Genomic DNA, 22,170 nt, shown 5'->3' with positions numbered 1-22,170 from the left:
GAATTTTGCATGACTCCACACAGGAAAGTTGTTCAGGATGCTCAACTTGGTCGATTTGTACCGTCAAAACGCGATTTCCAGAGTTGACTATTAGAAAAACAAGATGGCCGCTCTTCCCTTTTCCCTACCGGGGAAAAAACTTTTTAATCTTCGAGCCACCCCGAAAAGCCGAATTAGCGTGATTACTTCTTGAGGATACCCCACCCGAGTGTGCCGGTGCAAACTTGAACTCCGTCACTGTTATATTTTGGCGGTAATCGACGATTATTGGTCAAATTATGACGTCACTTTTGCACCAAAAAGTTGTAATTCCCAAGGTTTTGCGAATTTTCCATGACTCCACACAGGAAAGCTGTTCAGGATGCTCAACTTGGTCGATTTGTACCGTCAAAACGCGATTTCCAGAGTTGACTATTAGAAAAACAAGATGGCCGCTCTTCCCTTTTCCCTACCGGGGGAATAAACTTTTTAATTTTCGAGCCACCCCGAAAAGCCGAATTAGCGTGATTACTTCTTGAGGATACCCCACCCGAGTGTGCCGGTGCAAATTTGAACTCCGTCACTGTTATATTTTGGCGGTAATCGACGATTATTGGTCAAATTATGACGTCACTTTTGCACCAAAAAGTTGTAATTCCCAAGGTTTTGCGAATTTTGCATGACTCCACACAGGAAAGTTGTTCAGGATGCTCAACTTGGTCGATTTGTACCGTCAAAACGCGATTTCCAGAGTTGACTATTAGAAAAACAAGATGGCCGCTCTTCCCTTTTCCCTACCGGGGGAATAAACTTTTTAATCTTCGAGCCACCCCGAAAAGCCGAATTAGCGTGATTACTTCTTGAGGATACCCCACCCGAGTGTGCCGGTGCAAATTTGAACTCCGTCATTGTTATATTTTGACGGTAATCGACGATTATTGGTCAAATTATGACGTCACTTTTGCACCAAAAGGTTGTAATTCCCAAGGTTTTGCGAATTTTGCATGACTCCACACAGGAAAGTTGTTCAGGATGCTCAACTTGGTCGATTTGTACCGTCAAAACGCGATTTCCAGAGTTGACTATTAGAAAAACAAGATGGCCGCTCTTCCCTTTTCCCTACCGGGGGAATAAACTTTTTAATTTTCGAGCCACCCCGAAAAGCCGAATAAGCGTGATTACTTCTTGAGGATAACCCACCCGAGTGTGCCGGTGCAAATTTGAACTCCGTCACTGTTATATTTTGGCGGTAATCGACGATTATTGGTCAAATTATGACGTCACTTTTGCACCAAAAAGTTGTAATTCCCAAGGTTTTGCGAATTTTGCATGACTCCACACAGGAAAGTTGTTCAGCATGCTCAACTTGGTCGATTTGTACCGTCAAAACGCGATTTCCAGAGTTGACAATTAGAAAAACAAGATGGCCGCTCTTCCCTTTTCCCTACCGGGGGAATAAACTTTTTAATTTTCGAGCCGCCCCGAAAAGCCGAATTAGCGTGATTACTTCTTGAGGATACCCCACCCGAGTGTGCCGGTGCAAACTTGAACTCCGTCACTGTTATATTTTGGCGGTAATCGGCAATTTTTGGTCAAATTATGACGTCACTTTTGCAACAAAAAGTTGTAATTCCCAAGGTTTTGCGAATTTTGCATGACTCCACACAGGAAAGTTGTTCAGGATGCTCAACTTGGTCGATTTGTACCGTCAAAACGCGATTTCCAGAGTTGACTATTAGAAAAACAAGATGGCCGCTCTTCCCTTTTCCCTACCGGGGAAAAAACTTTTTAATTTTCGAGCCACCCCGAAAAGCCGAATTAGCGTGATTACTTCTTGAGGATACCCCACCCGAGTGTGCCGGTGCAAACTTGAACTCCGTCACTGTTATATTTTGGCGGTAATCGACGATTATTGGTCAAATTATGACGTCACTTTTGCACCAAAAAGTTGTAATTCCCAAGGTTTTGCGAATTTTGCATGACTCCACACAGGAAAGCTGTTCAGGATGCTCAACTTGGTCGATTTGTACCGTCAAAACGCGATTTCCAGAGTTGACTATTAGAAAAACAAGATGGCCGCTCTTCCCTTTTCCCTACCGGGGGAATAAACTTTTTAATTTTCGAGCCACCCCGAAAAGCCGAATTAGCGTGATTACTTCTTGAGGATACCCCACCCGAGTGTGCCGGTGCAAATTTGAACTCCGTCACTGTTATATTTTGGCGGTAATCGACGATTATTGGTCAAATTATGACGTCACTTTTGCACCAAAAAGTTGTAATTCCCAAGGTTTTGCGAATTTTGCATGACTCCACACAGGAAAGTTGTTCAGGATGCTCAACTTGGTCGATTTGTACCGTCAAAACGCGATTTCCAGAGTTGACTATTAGAAAAACAAGATGGCCGCTCTTCCCTTTTCCCTACCGGGGGAATAAACTTTTTAATTTTCGAGCCACCCCGAAAAGCCGAATTAGCGTGATTACTTCTTGAGGATACCCCACGCGAGTGTGCCGGTGCAAATTTGAACTCCGTCATTGTTATATTTTGACGGTAATCGACGATTATTGGTCAAATTATGACGTCACTTTTGCACCAAAAAGTTGTAATTCCCAAGGTTTTGCGAATTTTGCATGACTCCACACAGGAAAGTTGTTCAGGATGCTCAACTTGGTCGATTTGTACCGTCAAAACGCGATTTCCAGAGTTGACTATTAGAAAAACAAGATGGCCGCTCTTCCCTTTTCCCTACCGGGGGAATAAACTTTTTAATTTTCGAGCCACCCCGAAAAGCCGAAATAGCGTGATTACTTCTTGAGGATAACCCACCCGAGTGTGCCGGTGCAAATTTGAACTCCGTCACTGTTATATTTTGGCGGTAATCGACAATTTTTGGTCAAATTATGACGTCACTTTTGCACCAAAAAGTTGTAATTCCCAAGGTTTTGCGAATTTTGCATGACTCCACACAGGAAAGTTGTTCAGGATGCTCAACTTGGTCGATTTGTACCGTCAAAACGCGATTTCCAGAGTTGACTATTAGAAAAACAAGATGGCCGCTCTTCCCTTTTCCCTACCGGGGGAATAAACTTTTTAATTTTCTAGCCGCCCCGAAAAGCCGAATTAGCGTGATTACTTCTTGAGGATAACCCACCCGAGAGTGCCGGTGCAAATTTGAACTCCGTCACTGTTATATTTTGGCGGTAATCGGCAATTTTTGGTCAAATTATGACGTCACCTTTGCAACAAAAAGTTGTAATTCCCAAGGTTTTGCGAATTTTGCATGACTCCACACAGGAAAGTTGTTCAGGATGCTCAACTTGGTCGATTTGTACCGTCAAAACGCGATTTCCAGAGTTGACTATTAGAAAAACAAGATGGCCGCTCTTCCCTTTTCCCTACCGGGGAAAAAACTTTTTAATCTTCGAGCCACCCCGAAAAGCCGAATTAGCGTGATTACTTCTTGAGGATACCCCACCCGAGTGTGCCGGTGCAAACTTGAACTCCGTCACTGTTATATTTTGGCGGTAATCGACGATTATTGGTCAAATTATGACGTCACTTTTGCACCAAAAAGTTGTAATTCCCAAGGTTTTGCGAATTTTCCATGACTCCACACAGGAAAGCTGTTCAGGATGCTCAACTTGGTCGATTTGTACCGTCAAAACGCGATTTCCAGAGTTGACTATTAGAAAAACAAGATGGCCGCTCTTCCCTTTTCCCTACCGGGGGAATAAACTTTTTAATTTTCGAGCCACCCCGAAAAGCCGAATTAGCGTGATTACTTCTTGAGGATACCCCACCCGAGTGTGCCGGTGCAAATTTGAACTCCGTCACTGTTATATTTTGGCGGTAATCGACGATTATTGGTCAAATTATGACGTCACTTTTGCACCAAAAAGTTGTAATTCCCAAGGTTTTGCGAATTTTGCATGACTCCACACAGGAAAGTTGTTCAGGATGCTCAACTTGGTCGATTTGTACCGTCAAAACGCGATTTCCAGAGTTGACTATTAGAAAAACAAGATGGCCGCTCTTCCCTTTTCCCTACCGGGGGAATAAACTTTTTAATCTTCGAGCCACCCCGAAAAGCCGAATTAGCGTGATTACTTCTTGAGGATACCCCACCCGAGTGTGCCGGTGCAAACTTGAACTCCGTCACTGTTATATTTTGGCGGTAATCGACGATTATTGGTCAAATTATGACGTCACTTTTGCACCAAAAAGTTGTAATTCCCAAGGTTTTGCGAATTTTGCATGACTCCACACAGGAAAGCTGTTCAGGATGCTCAACTTGGTCGATTTGTACCGTCAAAACGCGATTTCCAGAGTTGACTATTAGAAAAACAAGATGGCCGCTCTTCCCTTTTCCCTACCGGGGGAATAAACTTTTTAATTTTCGAGCCACCCCGAAAAGCCGAATTAGCGTGATTACTTCTTGAGGATACCCCACCCGAGTGTGCCGGTGCAAATTTGAACTCCGTCACTGTTATATTTTGGCGGTAATCGACGATTATTGGTCAAATTATGACGTCACTTTTGCACCAAAAAGTTGTAATTCCCAAGGTTTTGCGAATTTTGCATGACTCCACACAGGAAAGTTGTTCAGGATGCTCAACTTGGTCGATTTGTACCGTCAAAACGCGATTTCCAGAGTTGACTATTAGAAAAACAAGATGGCCGCTCTTCCCTTTTCCCTACCGGGGGAATAAACTTTTTAATTTTCGAGCCACCCCGAAAAGCCGAATAAGCGTGATTACTTCTTGAGGATAACCCACCCGAGTGTGCCGGTGCAAATTTGAACTCCGTCACTGTTATATTTTGGCGGTAATCGACGATTATTGGTCAAATTATGACGTCACTTTTGCACCAAAAAGTTGTAATTCCCAAGGTTTTGCGAATTTTGCATGACTCCACACAGGAAAATTGTTCAGGATGCTCAACTTGGTCGATTTGTACCGTCAAAACGCGATTTCCAGAGTTGACTATTAGAAAAACAAGATGGCCGCTCTTCCCTTTTCCCTACCGGGGGAATAAACTTTTTAATTTTCGAGCCACCCCGAAAAGCCGAATAAGCGTGATTACTTCTTGAGGATAACCCACCCGAGTGTGCCGGTGCAAATTTGAACTCCGTCACTGTTATATTTTGGCGGTAATCGACGATTATTGGTCAAATTATGACGTCACTTTTGCACCAAAAAGTTGTAATTCCCAAGGTTTTGCGAATTTTGCATGACTCCACACAGGAAAGTTGTTCAGCATGCTCAACTTGGTCGATTTGTACCGTCAAAACGCGATTTCCAGAGTTGACTATTAGAAAAACAAGATGGCCGCTCTTCCCTTTTCCCTACCGGGGGAATAAACTTTTTAATTTTCGAGCCGCCCCGAAAAGCCGAATTAGCGTGATTACTTCTTGAGGATAACCCACCCGAGAGTGCCGGTGCAAATTTGAACTCCGTCACTGTTATATTTTGGCGGTAATCGGCAATTTTTGGTCAAATTATGACGTCACTTTTGCACCAAAAAGTTGTAATTCCCAAGGTTTTGCGAATTTTGCATGACTCCACACAGGAAAGTTGTTCAGGATGCTCAACTTGGTCGATTTGTACCGTCAAAACGCGATTTCCAGAGTTGACTATTAGAAAAACAAGATGGCCGCTCTTCCCTTTTCCCTACCGGGGGAATAAACTTTTTAATTTTCGAGCCACCCCGAAAAGCCGAAATAGCGTGATTACTTCTTGAGGATAACCCACCCGAGTGTGCCGGTGCAAATTTGAACTCCGTCACTGTTATATTTTGGCGGTAATCGACAATTTTTGGTCAAATTATGACGTCACTTTTGCACCAAAAAGTTGTAATTCCCAAGGTTTTGCGAATTTTGCATGACTCCACACAGGAAAGTTGTTCAGGATGCTCAACTTGGTCGATTTGTACCGTCAAAACGCGATTTCCAGAGTTGACTATTAGAAAAACAAGATGGCCGCTCTTCCCTTTTCCCTACCGGGGGAATAAACTTTTTAATTTTCTAGCCGCCCCGAAAAGCCGAATTAGCGTGATTACTTCTTGAGGATAACCCACCCGAGAGTGCCGGTGCAAATTTGAACTCCGTCACTGTTATATTTTGGCGGTAATCGGCAATTTTTGGTCAAATTATGACGTCACCTTTGCAACAAAAAGTTGTAATTCCCAAGGTTTTGCGAATTTTGCATGACTCCACACAGGAAAGTTGTTCAGGATGCTCAACTTGGTCGATTTGTACCGTCAAAACGCGATTTCCAGAGTTTAATATTATAAAAACAAGATGGCCGCTCTTCCCTTTTCCCTACCGGGGAAAAAACTTTTTAATCTTCGAGCCACCCCGAAAAGCCGAATTAGCGTGATTACTTCTTGAGGATACCCCACCCGAGTGTGCCGGTGCAAACTTGAACTCCGTCACTGTTATATTTTGGCGGTAATCGACGATTATTGGTCAAATTATGACGTCACTTTTGCACCAAAAAGTTGTAATTCCCAAGGTTTTGCGAATTTTCCATGACTCCACACAGGAAAGCTGTTCAGGATGCTCAACTTGGTCGATTTGTACCGTCAAAACGCGATTTCCAGAGTTGACTATTAGAAAAACAAGATGGCCGCTCTTCCCTTTTCCCTACCGGGGGAATAAACTTTTTAATTTTCGAGCCACCCCGAAAAGCCGAATTAGCGTGATTACTTCTTGAGGATACCCCACCCGAGTGTGCCGGTGCAAATTTGAACTCCGTCACTGTTATATTTTGGCGGTAATCGACGATTATTGGTCAAATTATGACGTCACTTTTGCACCAAAAAGTTGTAATTCCCAAGGTTTTGCGAATTTTGCATGACTCCACACAGGAAAGTTGTTCAGGATGCTCAACTTGGTCGATTTGTACCGTCAAAACGCGATTTCCAGAGTTGACTATTAACAAAACAAGATGGCCGCTCTTCCCTTTTCCCTACCGGGGGAATAAACTTTTTAATCTTCGAGCCACCCCGAAAAGCCGAATTAGCGTGATTACTTCTTGAGGATACCCCACCCGAGTGTGCCGGTGCAAACTTGAACTCCGTCACTGTTATATTTTGGCGGTAATCGACGATTATTGGTCAAATTATGACGTCACTTTTGCACCAAAAAGTTGTAATTCCCAAGGTTTTGCGAATTTTGCATGACTCCACACAGGAAAGCTGTTCAGGATGCTCAACTTGGTCGATTTGTACCGTCAAAACGCGATTTCCAGAGTTGACTATTAGAAAAACAAGATGGCCGCTCTTCCCTTTTCCCTACCGGGGGAATAAACTTTTTAATTTTCGAGCCACCCCGAAAAGCCGAATTAGCGTGATTACTTCTTGAGGATACCCCACCCGAGTGTGCCGGTGCAAATTTGAACTCCGTCACTGTTATATTTTGGCGGTAATCGACGATTATTGGTCAAATTATGACGTCACTTTTGCACCAAAAAGTTGTAATTCCCAAGGTTTTGCGAATTTTGCATGACTCCACACAGGAAAGTTGTTCAGGATGCTCAACTTGGTCGATTTGTACCGTCAAAACGCGATTTCCAGAGTTGACTATTAGAAAAACAAGATGGCCGCTCTTCCCTTTTCCCTACCGGGGGAATAAACTTTTTAATTTTCGAGCCACCCCGAAAAGCCGAATAAGCGTGATTACTTCTTGAGGATAACCCACCCGAGTGTGCCGGTGCAAATTTGAACTCCGTCACTGTTATATTTTGGCGGTAATCGACGATTATTGGTCAAATTATGACGTCACTTTTGCACCAAAAAGTTGTAATTCCCAAGGTTTTGCGAATTTTGCATGACTCCACACAGGAAAATTGTTCAGGATGCTCAACTTGGTCGATTTGTACCGTCAAAACGCGATTTCCAGAGTTGACTATTAGAAAAACAAGATGGCCGCTCTTCCCTTTTCCCTACCGGGGGAATAAACTTTTTAATTTTCGAGCCACCCCGAAAAGCCGAATAAGCGTGATTACTTCTTGAGGATAACCCACCCGAGTGTGCCGGTGCAAATTTGAACTCCGTCACTGTTATATTTTGGCGGTAATCGACGATTATTGGTCAAATTATGACGTCACTTTTGCACCAAAAAGTTGTAATTCCCAAGGTTTTGCGAATTTTGCATGACTCCACACAGGAAAGTTGTTCAGCATGCTCAACTTGGTCGATTTGTACCGTCAAAACGCGATTTCCAGAGTTGACTATTAGAAAAACAAGATGGCCGCTCTTCCCTTTTCCCTACCGGGGGAATAAACTTTTTAATTTTCGAGCCGCCCCGAAAAGCCGAATTAGCGTGATTACTTCTTGAGGATAACCCACCCGAGAGTGCCGGTGCAAATTTGAACTCCGTCACTGTTATATTTTGGCGGTAATCGGCAATTTTTGGTCAAATTATGACGTCACTTTTGCACCAAAAAGTTGTAATTCCCAAGGTTTTGCGAATTTTGCATGACTCCACACAGGAAAGTTGTTCAGGATGCTCAACTTGGTCGATTTGTACCGTCAAAACGCGATTTCCAGAGTTGACTATTAGAAAAACAAGATGGCCGCTCTTCCCTTTTCCCTACCGGGGGAATAAACTTTTTAATTTTCGAGCCACCCCGAAAAGCCGAAATAGCGTGATTACTTCTTGAGGATAACCCACCCGAGTGTGCCGGTGCAAATTTGAACTCCGTCACTGTTATATTTTGGCGGTAATCGACAATTTTTGGTCAAATTATGACGTCACTTTTGCACCAAAAAGTTGTAATTCCCAAGGTTTTGCGAATTTTGCATGACTCCACACAGGAAAGTTGTTCAGGATGCTCAACTTGGTCGATTTGTACCGTCAAAACGCGATTTCCAGAGTTGACTATTAGAAAAACAAGATGGCCGCTCTTCCCTTTTCCCTACCGGGGGAATAAACTTTTTAATTTTCTAGCCGCCCCGAAAAGCCGAATTAGCGTGATTACTTCTTGAGGATAACCCACCCGAGAGTGCCGGTGCAAATTTGAACTCCGTCACTGTTATATTTTGGCGGTAATCGGCAATTTTTGGTCAAATTATGACGTCACCTTTGCAACAAAAAGTTGTAATTCCCAAGGTTTTGCGAATTTTGCATGACTCCACACAGGAAAGTTGTTCAGGATGCTCAACTTGGTCGATTTGTACCGTCAAAACGCGATTTCCAGAGTTGACTATTAGAAAAACAAGATGGCCGCTCTTCCCTTTTCCCTACCGGGGAAAAAACTTTTTAATCTTCGAGCCACCCCGAAAAGCCGAATTAGCGTGATTACTTCTTGAGGATACCCCACCCGAGTGTGCCGGTGCAAACTTGAACTCCGTCACTGTTATATTTTGGCGGTAATCGACGATTATTGGTCAAATTATGACGTCACTTTTGCACCAAAAAGTTGTAATTCCCAAGGTTTTGCGAATTTTCCATGACTCCACACAGGAAAGCTGTTCAGGATGCTCAACTTGGTCGATTTGTACCGTCAAAACGCGATTTCCAGAGTTGACTATTAGAAAAACAAGATGGCCGCTCTTCCCTTTTCCCTACCGGGGGAATAAACTTTTTAATTTTCGAGCCACCCCGAAAAGCCGAATTAGCGTGATTACTTCTTGAGGATACCCCACCCGAGTGTGCCGGTGCAAATTTGAACTCCGTCACTGTTATATTTTGGCGGTAATCGACGATTATTGGTCAAATTATGACGTCACTTTTGCACCAAAAAGTTGTAATTCCCAAGGTTTTGCGAATTTTGCATGACTCCACACAGGAAAGTTGTTCAGGATGCTCAACTTGGTCGATTTGTACCGTCAAAACGCGATTTCCAGAGTTGACTATTAGAAAAACAAGATGGCCGCTCTTCCCTTTTCCCTACCGGGGGAATAAACTTTTTAATCTTCGAGCCACCCCGAAAAGCCGAATTAGCGTGATTACTTCTTGAGGATACCCCACCCGAGTGTGCCGGTGCAAATTTGAACTCCGTCATTGTTATATTTTGACGGTAATCGACGATTATTGGTCAAATTATGACGTCACTTTTGCACCAAAAGGTTGTAATTCCCAAGGTTTTGCGAATTTTGCATGACTCCACACAGGAAAGTTGTTCAGGATGCTCAACTTGGTCGATTTGTACCGTCAAAACGCGATTTCCAGAGTTGACTATTAGAAAAACAAGATGGCCGCTCTTCCCTTTTCCCTACCGGGGGAATAAACTTTTTAATTTTCGAGCCACCCCGAAAAGCCGAATAAGCGTGATTACTTCTTGAGGATAACCCACCCGAGTGTGCCGGTGCAAATTTGAACTCCGTCACTGTTATATTTTGGCGGTAATCGACGATTATTGGTCAAATTATGACGTCACTTTTGCACCAAAAAGTTGTAATTCCTAAGGTTTTGCGAATTTTGCATGACTCCACACAGGAAAGTTGTTCAGCATGCTCAACTTGGTCGATTTGTACCGTCAAAACGCGATTTCCAGAGTTGACTATTAGAAAAACAAGATGGCCGCTCTTCCCTTTTCCCTACCGGGGGAATAAACTTTTTAATTTTCGAGCCACCCCGAAAAGCCGAATAAGCGTGATTACTTCTTGAGGATAACCCACCCGAGTGTGCCGGTGCAAATTTGAACTCCGTCACTGTTATATTTTGGCGGTAATCGACGATTATTGGTCAAATTATGACGTCACTTTTGCACCAAAAAGTTGTAATTCCCAAGGTTTTGCGAATTTTGCATGACTCCACACAGGAAAGTTGTTCAGCATGCTCAACTTGGTCGATTTGTACCGTCAAAACGCGATTTCCAGAGTTGACTATTAGAAAAACAAGATGGCCGCTCTTCCCTTTTCCCTACCGGGGGAATAAACTTTTTAATTTTCGAGCCGCCCCGAAAAGCCGAATTAGCGTGATTACTTCTTGAGGATAACCCACCCGAGAGTGCCGGTGCAAATTTGAACTCCGTCACTGTTATATTTTGGCGGTAATCGGCAATTTTTGGTCAAATTATGACGTCACTTTTGCACCAAAAAGTTGTAATTCCCAAGGTTTTGCGAATTTTGCATGACTCCACACAGGAAAGTTGTTCAGGATGCTCAACTTGGTCGATTTGTACCGTCAAAACGCGATTTCCAGAGTTGACTATTAGAAAAACAAGATGGCCGCTCTTCCCTTTTCCCTACCGGGGGAATAAACTTTTTAATTTTCGAGCCACCCCGAAAAGCCGAAATAGCGTGATTACTTCTTGAGGATAACCCACCCGAGTGTGCCGGTGCAAATTTGAACTCCGTCACTGTTATATTTTGGCGGTAATCGACAATTTTTGGTCAAATTATGACGTCACTTTTGCACCAAAAAGTTGTAATTCCCAAGGTTTTGCGAATTTTGCATGACTCCACACAGGAAAGTTGTTCAGGATGCTCAACTTGGTCGATTTGTACCGTCAAAACGCGATTTCCAGAGTTGACTATTAGAAAAACAAGATGGCCGCTCTTCCCTTTTCCCTACCGGGGGAATAAACTTTTTAATTTTCTAGCCGCCCCGAAAAGCCGAATTAGCGTGATTACTTCTTGAGGATAACCCACCCGAGAGTGCCGGTGCAAATTTGAACTCCGTCACTGTTATATTTTGGCGGTAATCGGCAATTTTTGGTCAAATTATGACGTCACCTTTGCAACAAAAAGTTGTAATTCCCAAGGTTTTGCGAATTTTGCATGACTCCACACAGGAAAGTTGTTCAGGATGCTCAACTTGGTCGATTTGTACCGTCAAAACGCGATTTCCAGAGTTGACTATTAGAAAAACAAGATGGCCGCTCTTCCCTTTTCCCTACCGGGGAAAAAACTTTTTAATCTTCGAGCCACCCCGAAAAGCCGAATTAGCGTGATTACTTCTTGAGGATACCCCACCCGAGTGTGCCGGTGCAAACTTGAACTCCGTCACTGTTATATTTTGGCGGTAATCGACGATTATTGGTCAAATTATGACGTCACTTTTGCACCAAAAAGTTGTAATTCCCAAGGTTTTGCGAATTTTCCATGACTCCACACAGGAAAGCTGTTCAGGATGCTCAACTTGGTCGATTTGTACCGTCAAAACGCGATTTCCAGAGTTGACTATTAGAAAAACAAGATGGCCGCTCTTCCCTTTTCCCTACCGGGGGAATAAACTTTTTAATTTTCGAGCCACCCCGAAAAGCCGAATTAGCGTGATTACTTCTTGAGGATACCCCACCCGAGTGTGCCGGTGCAAATTTGAACTCCGTCACTGTTATATTTTGGCGGTAATCGACGATTATTGGTCAAATTATGACGTCACTTTTGCACCAAAAAGTTGTAATTCCCAAGGTTTTGCGAATTTTGCATGACTCCACACAGGAAAGTTGTTCAGGATGCTCAACTTGGTCGATTTGTACCGTCAAAACGCGATTTCCAGAGTTGACTATTAGAAAAACAAGATGGCCGCTCTTCCCTTTTCCCTACCGGGGGAATAAACTTTTTAATCTTCGAGCCACCCCGAAAAGCCGAATTAGCGTGATTACTTCTTGAGGATACCCCACCCGAGTGTGCCGGTGCAAACTTGAACTCCGTCACTGTTATATTTTGGCGGTAATCGACGATTATTGGTCAAATTATGACGTCACTTTTGCACCAAAAAGTTGTAATTCCCAAGGTTTTGCGAATTTTGCATGACTCCACACAGGAAAGCTGTTCAGGATGCTCAACTTGGTCGATTTGTACCGTCAAAACGCGATTTCCAGAGTTGACTATTAGAAAAACAAGATGGCCGCTCTTCCCTTTTCCCTACCGGGGGAATAAACTTTTTAATTTTCGAGCCACCCCGAAAAGCCGAATTAGCGTGATTACTTCTTGAGGATACCCCACCCGAGTGTGCCGGTGCAAATTTGAACTCCGTCACTGTTATATTTTGGCGGTAATCGACGATTATTGGTCAAATTATGACGTCACTTTTGCACCAAAAAGTTGTAATTCCCAAGGTTTTGCGAATTTTGCATGACTCCACACAGGAAAGTTGTTCAGGATGCTCAACTTGGTCGATTTGTACCGTCAAAACGCGATTTCCAGAGTTGACTATTAGAAAAACAAGATGGCCGCTCTTCCCTTTTCCCTACCGGGGGAATAAACTTTTTAATTTTCGAGCCACCCCGAAAAGCCGAATAAGCGTGATTACTTCTTGAGGATAACCCACCCGAGTGTGCCGGTGCAAATTTGAACTCCGTCACTGTTATATTTTGGCGGTAATCGACGATTATTGGTCAAATTATGACGTCACTTTTGCACCAAAAAGTTGTAATTCCCAAGGTTTTGCGAATTTTGCATGACTCCACACAGGAAAATTGTTCAGGATGCTCAACTTGGTCGATTTGTACCGTCAAAACGCGATTTCCAGAGTTGACTATTAGAAAAACAAGATGGCCGCTCTTCCCTTTTCCCTACCGGGGGAATAAACTTTTTAATTTTCGAGCCACCCCGAAAAGCCGAATAAGCGTGATTACTTCTTGAGGATAACCCACCCGAGTGTGCCGGTGCAAATTTGAACTCCGTCACTGTTATATTTTGGCGGTAATCGACGATTATTGGTCAAATTATGACGTCACTTTTGCACCAAAAAGTTGTAATTCCCAAGGTTTTGCGAATTTTGCATGACTCCACACAGGAAAGTTGTTCAGCATGCTCAACTTGGTCGATTTGTACCGTCAAAACGCGATTTCCAGAGTTGACTATTAGAAAAACAAGATGGCCGCTCTTCCCTTTTCCCTACCGGGGGAATAAACTTTTTAATTTTCGAGCCGCCCCGAAAAGCCGAATTAGCGTGATTACTTCTTGAGGATAACCCACCCGAGAGTGCCGGTGCAAATTTGAACTCCGTCACTGTTATATTTTGGCGGTAATCGGCAATTTTTGGTCAAATTATGACGTCACTTTTGCACCAAAAAGTTGTAATTCCCAAGGTTTTGCGAATTTTGCATGACTCCACACAGGAAAGTTGTTCAGGATGCTCAACTTGGTCGATTTGTACCGTCAAAACGCGATTTCCAGAGTTGACTATTAGAAAAACAAGATGGCCGCTCTTCCCTTTTCCCTACCGGGGGAATAAACTTTTTAATTTTCGAGCCACCCCGAAAAGCCGAAATAGCGTGATTACTTCTTGAGGATAACCCACCCGAGTGTGCCGGTGCAAATTTGAACTCCGTCACTGTTATATTTTGGCGGTAATCGACAATTTTTGGTCAAATTATGACGTCACTTTTGCACCAAAAAGTTGTAATTCCCAAGGTTTTGCGAATTTTGCATGACTCCACACAGGAAAGTTGTTCAGGATGCTCAACTTGGTCGATTTGTACCGTCAAAACGCGATTTCCAGAGTTGACTATTAGAAAAACAAGATGGCCGCTCTTCCCTTTTCCCTACCGGGGGAATAAACTTTTTAATTTTCTAGCCGCCCCGAAAAGCCGAATTAGCGTGATTACTTCTTGAGGATAACCCACCCGAGAGTGCCGGTGCAAATTTGAACTCCGTCACTGTTATATTTTGGCGGTAATCGGCAATTTTTGGTCAAATTATGACGTCACCTTTGCAACAAAAAGTTGTAATTCCCAAGGTTTTGCGAATTTTGCATGACTCCACACAGGAAAGTTGTTCAGGATGCTCAACTTGGTCGATTTGTACCGTCAAAACGCGATTTCCAGAGTTGACTATTAGAAAAACAAGATGGCCGCTCTTCCCTTTTCCCTACCGGGGAAAAAACTTTTTAATCTTCGAGCCACCCCGAAAAGCCGAATTAGCGTGATTACTTCTTGAGGATACCCCACCCGAGTGTGCCGGTGCAAACTTGAACTCCGTCACTGTTATATTTTGGCGGTAATCGACGATTATTGGTCAAATTATGACGTCACTTTTGCACCAAAAAGTTGTAATTCCCAAGGTTTTGCGAATTTTCCATGACTCCACACAGGAAAGCTGTTCAGGATGCTCAACTTGGTCGATTTGTACCGTCAAAACGCGATTTCCAGAGTTGACTATTAGAAAAACAAGATGGCCGCTCTTCCCTTTTCCCTACCGGGGGAATAAACTTTTTAATTTTCGAGCCACCCCGAAAAGCCGAATTAGCGTGATTACTTCTTGAGGATACCCCACCCGAGTGTGCCGGTGCAAATTTGAACTCCGTCACTGTTATATTTTGGCGGTAATCGACGATTATTGGTCAAATTATGACGTCACTTTTGCACCAAAAAGTTGTAATTCCCAAGGTTTTGCGAATTTTGCATGACTCCACACAGGAAAGTTGTTCAGGATGCTCAACTTGGTCGATTTGTACCGTCAAAACGCGATTTCCAGAGTTGACTATTAGAAAAACAAGATGGCCGCTCTTCCCTTTTCCCTACCGGGGGAATAAACTTTTTAATCTTCGAGCCACCCCGAAAAGCCGAATTAGCGTGATTACTTCTTGAGGATACCCCACCCGAGTGTGCCGGTGCAAATTTGAACTCCGTCATTGTTATATTTTGACGGTAATCGACGATTATTGGTCAAATTATGACGTCACTTTTGCACCAAAAGGTTGTAATTCCCAAGGTTTTGCGAATTTTGCATGACTCCACACAGGAAAGTTGTTCAGGATGCTCAACTTGGTCGATTTGTACCGTCAAAACGCGATTTCCAGAGTTGACTATTAGAAAAACAAGATGGCCGCTCTTCCCTTTTCCCTACCGGGGGAATAAACTTTTTAATTTTCGAGCCACCCCGAAAAGCCGAATAAGCGTGATTACTTCTTGAGGATAACCCACCCGAGTGTGCCGGTGCAAATTTGAACTCCGTCACTGTTATATTTTGGCGGTAATCGACGATTATTGGTCAAATTATGACGTCACTTTTGCACCAAAAAGTTGTAATTCCTAAGGTTTTGCGAATTTTGCATGACTCCACACAGGAAAGTTGTTCAGCATGCTCAACTTGGTCGATTTGTACCGTCAAAACGCGATTTCCAGAGTTGACAATTAGAAAAACAAGATGGCCGCTCTTCCCTTTTCCCTACCGGGGGAATAAACTTTTTAATTTTCGAGCCGCCCCGAAAAGCCGAATTAGCGTGATTACTTCTTGAGGATAACCCACCCGAGAGTGCCGGTGCAAATTTGAACTCCGTCACTGTTATATTTTGGCGGTAATCGGCAATTTTTGGTCAAATTATGACGTCACTTTTGCAACAAAAAGTTGTAATTCCCAAGGTTTTGCGAATTTTGCATGACTCCACACAGGAAAGTTGTTCAGGATGCTCAACTTGGTCGATTTGTACCGTCAAAACGCGATTTCCAGAGTTGACTATTAGAAAAACAAGATGGCCGCTCTTCCCTTTTCCCTACCGGGGAAAAAACTTTTTAATTTTCGAGCCACCCCGAAAAGCCGAATTAGCGTGATTACTTCTTGAGGATACCCCACCCGAGTGTGCCGGTGCAAACTTGAACTCCGTCACTGTTATATTTTGGCGGTAATCGACGATTATTGGTCAAATTATGACGTCACTTTTGCACCAAAAAGTTGTAATTCCCAAGGTTTTGCGAATTTTGCATGACTCCACACAGGAAAGCTGTTCAGGATGCTCAACTTGGTCGATTTGTACCGTCAAAACGCGATTTCCAGAGTTGACTATTAGAAAAACAAGATGGCCGCTCTTCCCTTTTCCCTACCGGGGGAATAAACTTTTTAATTTTCGAGCCACCCCGAAAAGCCGAATTAGCGTGATTACTTCTTGAGGATACCCCACCCGAGTGTGCCGGTGCAAATTTGAACTCCGTCACTGTTATATTTTGGCGGTAATCGACGATTATTGGTCAAATTATGACGTCACTTTTGCACCAAAAAGTTGTAATTCCCAAGGTTTTGCGAATTTTGCATGACTCCACACAGGAAAGTTGTTCAGGATGCTCAACTTGGTCGATTTGTACCGTCAAAACGCGATTTCCAGAGTTGACTATTAGAAAAACAAGATGGCCGCTCTTCCCTTTTCCCTACCGGGGGAATAAACTTTTTAATTTTCGAGCCACCCCGAAAAGCCGAATTAGCGTGATTACTTCTTGAGGATACCCCACGCGAGTGTGCCGGTGCAAATTTGAACTCCGTCATTGTTATATTTTGACGGTAATCGACGATTATTGGTCAAATTATGACGTCACTTTTGCACCAAAAAGTTGTAATTCCCAAGGTTTTGCGAATTTTGCATGACTCCACACGGGAAAGTTGTTCAGGATGCTCAACTTGGTCGATTTGTACCGTCAAAACGCATTTTCCAGAGTTGACTATTAGAAAAACAAGATGGCCGCTCTTCCCTTTTCCCTACCGGGAGAATAAACTTTTTAATTTTCGAGCCACCCCGAAAAGCCGAATTAGCGTGATTACTTCTTGAGGATAACCCACCCGAGTGTGCCGGTGCAAACTTGAACTCCGTCACTGTTATATTTTGGCGGTAATTGACGATTTTTGGTCAAATTATGACGTCACTTTTGCAACAAAAAGTTGTAATTCCCAAGGTTTTGCGAAATTTGCATGACTCCACACAGGAAAGTTGTTCAGGATGCTCAACTTGGTCGATTTGTACCGTCAAAACGCGATTTCCAGAGTTGACTATTAGAAAAACAAGATGGCCGCTCTTCCCTTTTCCCTACCGGGGAAAAAACTTTTTAATTTTCGAGCCACCCCGAAAAGCCGAATTAGCGTGATTACTTCTTGAGGATACCCCACCCGAGTGTGCCGGTGCAAACTTGAACTCCGTCATTGTTATATTTTGGCGGTAATCGACGATTATTGGTCAAATTATGACGTCACTTTTGCACCAAAAAATTGTAATTCCCAAGGTTTTGCGAATTTTGCATGACTCCACACAGGAAAGCTGTTCAGGATGCTCAACTTGGTCGATTTGTACCGTCAAAACGCGATTTCCAGAGTTGACTATTAGAAAAACAAGATGGCCGCTCTTCCCTTTTCCCTACCGGGGGAATAAACTTTTTAATTTTCGAGCCACCCCGAAAAGCCGAATTAGCGTGATTACTTCTTGAGGATACCCCACCCGAGTGTGCCGGTGCAAATTTGAACTCCGTCACTGTTATATTTTGGCGGTAATCGACGATTATTGGTCAAATTATGACGTCACTTTTGCATCAAAAAGTTGTAATTCCCAAGGTTTTGCGAATTTTGCATGACTCCACACAGGAAAGTTGTTCAGGATGCTCAACTTGGTCGATTTGTACCGTCAAAACGCGATTTCCAGAGTTGACTATTAGAAAAACAAGATGGCCGCTCTTCCCTTTTCCCTACCGGGGAAAAAACTTTTTAATTTTCGAGCCACCCCGAAAAGCCGAATTAGCGTGATTACTTCTTGAGGATACCCCACCCGAGTGTGCCGGTGCAAACTTGAACTCCGTCACTGTTATATTTTGGCGGTAATCGACGATTATTGGTCAAATTATGACGTCACTTTTGCACCAAAAAGTTGTAATTCCCAAGGTTTTGCGAATTTTCCATGACTCCACACAGGAAAGCTGTTCAGGATGCTCAACTTGGTCGATTTGTACCGTCAAAACGCGATTTCCAGAGTTGACTATTAGAAAAACAAGATGGCCGCTCTTCCCTTTTCCCTACCGGGGGAATAAACTTTTTAATTTTCGAGCCACCCCGAAAAGCCGAATTAGCGTGATTACTTCTTGAGGATACCCCACCCGAGTGTGCCGGTGCAAATTTGAACTCCGTCACTGTTATATTTTGGCGGTAATCGACGATTATTGGTCAAATTATGACGTCACTTTTGCACCAAAAAGTTGTAATTCCCAAGGTTTTGCGAATTTTGCATGACTCCACACAGGAAAGTTGTTCAGGATGCTCAACTTGGTCGATTTGTACCGTCAAAACGCGATTTCCAGAGTTGACTATTAGAAAAACAAGATGGCCGCTCTTCCCTTTTCCCTACCGGGGGAATAAACTTTTTAATTTTCGAGCCGCCCCGAAAAGCCGAATTAGCGTGATTACTTCTTGAGGATAACCCACCCGAGAGTGCCGGTGCAAATTTGAACTCCGTCACTGTTATATTTTGGCGGTAATCGGCAATTTTTGGTCAAATTATGACGTCACCTTTGCAACAAAAAGTTGTAATTCCCAAGGTTTTGCGAATTTTGCATGACTCCACACAGGAAAGTTGTTCAGGATGCTCAACTTGGTCGATTTGTACCGTCAAAACGCGATTTCCAGAGTTGACTATTAGAAAAACAAGATGGCCGCTCTTCCCTTTTCCCTACCGGGGAAAAAACTTTTTAATCTTCGAGCCACCCCGAAAAGCCGAATTAGCGTGATTACTTCTTGAGGATACCCCACCCGAGTGTGCCGGTGCAAACTTGAACTCCGTCACTGTTATATTTTGGCGGTAATCGACGATTATTGGTCAAATTATGACGTCACTTTTGCACCAAAAAGTTGTAATTCCCAAGGTTTTGCGAATTTTCCATGACTCCACACAGGAAAGCTGTTCAGGATGCTCAACTTGGTCGATTTGTACCGTCAAAACGCGATTTCCAGAGTTGACTATTAGAAAAACAAGATGGCCGCTCTTCCCTTTTCCCTACCGGGGGAATAAACTTTTTAATTTTCGAGCCACCCCGAAAAGCCGAATTAGCGTGATTACTTCTTGAGGATACCCCACCCGAGTGTGCCGGTGCAAATTTGAACTCCGTCACTGTTATATTTTGGCGGTAATCGACGATTATTGGTCAAATTATGACGTCACTTTTGCACCAAAAAGTTGTAATTCCCAAGGTTTTGCGAATTTTGCATGACTCCACACAGGAAAGTTGTTCAGGATGCTCAACTTGGTCGATTTGTACCGTCAAAACGCGATTTCCAGAGTTGACTATTAGAAAAACAAGATGGCCGCTCTTCCCTTTTCCCTACCGGGGGAATAAACTTTTTAATCTTCGAGCCACCCCGAAAAGCCGAATTAGCGTGATTACTTCTTGAGGATACCCCACCCGAGTGTGCCGGTGCAAATTTGAACTCCGTCATTGTTATATTTTGACGGTAATCGACGATTATTGGTCAAATTATGACGTCACTTTTGCACCAAAAGGTTGTAATTCCCAAGGTTTTGCGAATTTTGCATGACTCCACACAGGAAAGTTGTTCAGGATGCTCAACTTGGTCGATTTGTACCGTCAAAACGCGATTTCCAGAGTTGACTATTAGAAAAACAAGATGGCCGCTCTTCCCTTTTCCCTACCGGGGGAATAAACTTTTTAATTTTCGAGCCACCCCGAAAAGCCGAATAAGCGTGATTACTTCTTGAGGATAACCCACCCGAGTGTGCCGGTGCAAATTTGAACTCCGTCACTGTTATATTTTGGCGGTAATCGACGATTATTGGTCAAATTATGACGTCACTTTTGCACCACAAAGTTGTAATTCCCAAGGTTTTGCGAATTTTGCATGACTCCACACAGGAAAGTTGTTCAGCATGCTCAACTTGGTCGATTTGTACCGTCAAAACGCGATTTCCAGAGTTGACAATTAGAAAAACAAGATGGCCGCTCTTCCCTTTTCCCTACCGGGGGAATAAACTTTTTAATTTTCGAGCCGCCCCGAAAAGCCGAATTAGCGTGATTACTTCTTGAGGATAACCCACCCGAGAGTGCCGGTGCAAATTTGAACTCCGTCACTGTTATATTTTGGCGGTAATCGGCAATTTTTGGTCAAATTATGACGTCACTTTTGCAACAAAAAGTTGTAATTCCCAAGGTTTTGCGAATTTTGCATGACTCCACACAGGAAAGTTGTTCAGGATGCTCAACTTGGTCGATTTGTACCGTCAAAACGCGATTTCCAGAGTTGACTATTAGAAAAACAAGATGGCCGCTCTTCCCTTTTCCCTACCGGGGAAAAAACTTTTTAATCTTCGAGCCACCCCGAAAAGCCGAATTAGCGTGATTACTTCTTGAGGATACCCCACCCGAGTGTGCCGGTGCAAATTTGAACTCCGTCACTGTTATATTTTGGCGGTAATCGACGATTATTGGTCAAATTATGACGTCACTTTTGCACCAAAAAGTTGTAATTCCCAAGGTTTTGCGAATTTTCCATGACTCCACACAGGAAAGCTGTTCAGGATGCTCAACTTGGTCGATTTGTACCGTCAAAACGCGATTTCCAGAGTTGACTATTAGAAAAACAAGATGGCCGCTCTTCCCTTTTCCCTACCGGGGGAATAAACTTTTTAATTTTCGAGCCACCCCGAAAAGCCGAATTAGCGTGATTACTTCTTGAGGATACCCCACCCGAGTGTGCCGGTGCAAATTTGAACTCCGTCACTGTTATATTTTGGCGGTAATCGACGATTATTGGTCAAATTATGACGTCACTTTTGCACCAAAAAGTTGTAATTCCCAAGGTTTTGCGAATTTTGCATGACTCCACACAGGAAAGTTGTTCAGGATGCTCAACTTGGTCGATTTGTACCGTCAAAACGCGATTTCCAGAGTTGACTATTAGAAAAACAAGATGGCCGCTCTTCCCTTTTCCCTACCGGGGGAATAAACTTTTTAATTTTCGAGCCACCCCGAAAAGCCGAATTAGCGTGATTACTTCTTGAGGATACCCCACGCGAGTGTGCCGGTGCAAATTTGAACTCCGTCATTGTTATATTTTGACGGTAATCGACGATTATTGGTCAAATTATGACGTCACTTTTGCACCAAAAAGTTGTAATTCCCAAGGTTTTGCGAATTTTGCATGACTCCACACGGGAAAGTTGTTCAGGATGCTCAACTTGGTCGATTTGTACCGTCAAAACGCATTTTCCAGAGTTGACTATTAGAAAAACAAGATGGCCGCTCTTCCCTTTTCCCTACCGGGGGAATAAACTTTTTAATTTTCGAGCCACCCCGAAAAGCCGAATTAGCGTGATTACTTCTTGAGGATAACCCACCCGAGTGTGCCGGTGCAAATTTGAACTCCGTCACTGTTATATTTTGGCGGTAATTGACGATTCTTGGTCAAATTATGACGTCACTTTTGCAACAAAAAGTTGTAATTCCCAAGGTTTTGCGAATTTTGCATGACTCCACACAGGAAAGTTGTTCAGGATGCTCAACTTGGTCGATTTGTACCGTCAAAACGCGATTTCCAGA

The sequence above is a fragment of the Asterias amurensis genome, chromosome 22, assembly GCF_032118995.1.
Source record: "Asterias amurensis chromosome 22, ASM3211899v1".
NCBI classification, from domain to species: domain Eukaryota; kingdom Metazoa; phylum Echinodermata; class Asteroidea; order Forcipulatida; family Asteriidae; genus Asterias; species Asterias amurensis.
Note: the sequence above shows the minus strand (reverse complement) of the source record.